The sequence below is a fragment of the Podarcis bocagei genome (genome assembly GCF_964188305.1).
Source record: "Podarcis bocagei genome assembly, chromosome: 9".
In the NCBI taxonomy this organism is placed as follows: Eukaryota; Metazoa; Chordata; class Lepidosauria; order Squamata; family Lacertidae; genus Podarcis; species Podarcis bocagei.
Window position 1 is genome coordinate 4,275,345 of NC_138134.1, and position 3,571 is coordinate 4,278,915.

The window sequence follows — 3,571 nt, forward strand, 5'->3', positions numbered from 1 at the left end:
GGACAGATACTCTTCCTCTTGATAGGAGTTCAATTTGCTTCATATATACGACTCCAGTATTTGGATATTCAAGCACCCACAATGCCACTCAGGTTTTTTTTATTAACAGGCACCCGATGTGTCGTAATGTTGTGTTGTGAGCTATCATGTGATATTCAGATGAGGGGTGGTATAATAATAATAATAATAATAATAATAATAATAATAATAATAATAATAATAATAATAACAACGCTGCTGCAAGATTATACCCTGTGCAAATTTAGCGCTGAGCCATATTTATTCCCTTCCCATTTCACCGCCCCATTTGTGAGCACCTGTGTATTTTCTGCCAGGAGGCAGAGATACCACACCCTCCAACATTTCTCCAATGGAAATAGGGATGCCTTCTTCCTGGGTCCTGAACTCACTGTCTCTAAGGGCTTATCTGCCACCAACCATGTAATCAGCAGAATCAGGGGGGAGATGACTATTTCTGCATTTTGTATTTCTGGACTTCATACAAATGAAGATTTGCTACATCTCATTTTCCGTAGCATGTTTGGTTGGGCGGTCGAGACCTTTGACAGATTCTGTAAGGCAATTTGTGGAAATCCGTCCCCAAAGCTCACATTATAGTGGTTGGTTGAAGATAATTTACTTCACACATAGCTTTTCCCCCTCCCTCAAACTGCTTGCCTATTACTCTTGTCCATCCTACTGATAATTCCAGAAATATTTCTTCTGTTGTAGTTTGCGTACAAAGACGCCAGTCCAAGCCATTTTGAGGGGATTCTTTTTTAAAAATAAAAACCATAAATGAAACTTCATGCTGGCCTAGGCAAGTGAAGTACTTGATTAATAAAGAGTTTCACTGTTTTCAAACACATATTCCATGCAGGCTCATTTCAAGAAAACCACAAGTGGAGAATGCTTTGCTCTTTCCAGTCACAAGGGGGTTGTGTATTTCAGCCCTGCTTACACAGTTAGCTTACTTTGGAACTCAGGTAGGAAAGAAACATGACCGGCAGAAATAATGGTACATTCAGTGACCCTGTCTTTTGAGTCAATTGGCCTGCTGGGGTAATTTCTCTTCGCTCCCCGCCCCCACTTTCCCTCATCTCTTTTGCTGCTACTGTTAATATATTATAATTTATGTGGAGAAAACAAAACCATTTAAAGGAACCCCTTTGCACCTGAGGATTTCATACACCGGTTGATACGACAGTTTGAGAACAGAACCAAGAAACTGACATCTGGAGTTTCTCTGTGTGTGTTTGTGGTTTATAATTAAGAAATTTTTTTTATAAGTGGCTATTTGTAGAATGCTTTATTTTTTGCATGCAACTGGCATGCCAGACATGCTTTGGAGTCTTCTAAGAATACAGGAGGACTGTTTGTGCAAACAAACCTTTACGGTGTGGTCCTAACCATGTTTACTTGAAGGTAAGGTTACACTGATTTCAGTGAAACTTGCTTGCAAGTAAAGAGGTTGATTCCTATGTTCTGTACACACCGTTTTGCTGCTGCAATTTGACTTCTACTTTCTCTTGTCCCCTGCATGGCTCAAAAATCTGCTCTGGAGAGGCCCCCACTCATTTGGAGGTGGTTTTGAGTATGTGTAGGAGACAGGAGGAGACAGGGAAGGAAGTGGAAGCTTCATCTCTCACACACAGGTATCTGCTGCACCAACAAAACCACAGCACAAGATACAGCATCACAGGCCAAGCTTATTCATGTTTATTCAGAAGAAAAGACCCACCTGCCTGCACTGCGCCAGGCAAAAACGTTCCTTTTTAACCAGGCCTTTCATTGATTTGATTGACAACCTATGCCCTTCTAAAATGTGGTGTTTTTGAGGGGGTTATTGGGTTGTTTTTGTATTTCATGGTTTTATATTTTGATTTTATTCCGTGAACCGCCCTGAGACCTCTGGGTATAGGGCAGTATGTAAATACAAATAACACCAACAAAAATAACAATAGCAACAACAACATGTTTAATGCAAGAACATGCCTCCTTAACAATGCTGAGAGTTGTTAGTAGACCTCTCCCCACCCCAACCCCTGCCCAGAGCTACAAATCTCAGAGTGGTCTAACAGTCCCTCTTCACAGCAAACTTCACAGCTGTAGGGGAATAGGTGTCACCTAACAACTTTCAGCCTTGTTAACAAACTACAGTTCCCAGGGGAAGCCATTATTGCTTAAAATGGTATGATCCTGCTTAAAAGTGTAAGGTAAAGGTAAAGGAACCCCTGACTTAGGTCCAGTCACGAACAACTCTGGGGTTGCGGCACTCATCTCGCTCTATAAGCCAAGGGAGCCAGCATTTGTCCGCAGACAGCTTCCGGGTCATGTGGCCAGCAGGACTAAGCCGCTTTTGGCGAACCAGAGCAGCGCACGGAAACGCCGTTTACCTTCCTGCCGGAGCGGTACCTATTTATCTACTTGCACTTTGACGTGCTTTCGAACTGCTAGGTTGGCAGGAGCAGGGACCGAACAACGGGAGCTCACCCTGTCACGGGGATTTGAACCGCTGACCTTCTGATCAGCAAGTCCTAGGTTCTGTGGTTTAGACCACAGTGCCACCTGTGTCCCTCTTTTAAAAGTATAGTTAGATTCATTTCAATAAGAATTACTTCCAAACATGATTGCAGCTTTAGGGCCGTTTCCCACATTACACAGAGAGTTGCCACCAAGTGTACACTCAGCAAAGAGGTGCAGCCCTTTTCGTGCAACCTGACAAAAGTATCTATATGATCAACATGCCAGGAAACACACATTGTCACATTTACACACTTGGGGGAAAAGGTGCATACCTAAAAGAGGGAGAGAGAAATGGCATTTAGTGTCAGAAGGGGACATTGGGGTGCAATGAGGTGAATAGCTGAACAGCAAGAAGAAAATATGTCCTAGTGGTGAGATCTATTAGGCTGTGGAAAAGCCACCCACAGGGTTTGTTTCTCTGGTTGAAGCCCTATCTCAGGGAGTGATTTAAAACTGGATTGGACAAAGCACTCAAACACATTCTGCGGTGAGAGTGAAAAGCAAAGTAAAGATCATTATTTATACTCCTTCCGTCCCACTAGCCGTCATTGGCAGGCTCCAAAGGAACAAGGCAGAGCCTGCCCAATTGTGGGTGTTACCTACTGACCGTCTGGCATTTAAGAATCTGCTCAGAATTAGCCAGTGCTCTGAAAACATTTGCTGCTCTGGCAATAACTGCAGTATGCATTTGAAATGGCATTTTGGTATCTAATAGTTTATCAACATCTCCTAACAGGATTAACACCAATGTAGAGTCCAGTCCTACCATGTTTCTTATCAGAGATTTAGGCAAATAATCTAGTTAGATATTCAGCTAGTTTGTGGCACTGGGAACGTCATAATCACCAAAGTCACTCTTGTCTCTTCCTCCCACCTGCCACCACAATTTAAATATATAGCTCACAGGGCACAATTAAATATTAAATATAAAGCTCTCAGGGCAAAATGTGGCCAAGCAACTTCCTTACGAAAATGCTTACAGGGTTCTGTCTTCTGTGTTGCCATTCACCCAGTCTGATTGGTGGAACTTCTTCTTGGTAGGTAA

General features: G+C 42.7%; 1 protein-coding gene across 1 annotated transcript in view; it reads right to left on the minus strand.

The window, feature by feature from the left end:
• The window catches only part of WDR1 (WD repeat domain 1), a 369,582-nt gene that overhangs the window by 333,483 nt on the left and 32,528 nt on the right, over window positions 1–3,571 (minus strand). The gene's annotated exons all lie outside the window — the stretch shown is intronic.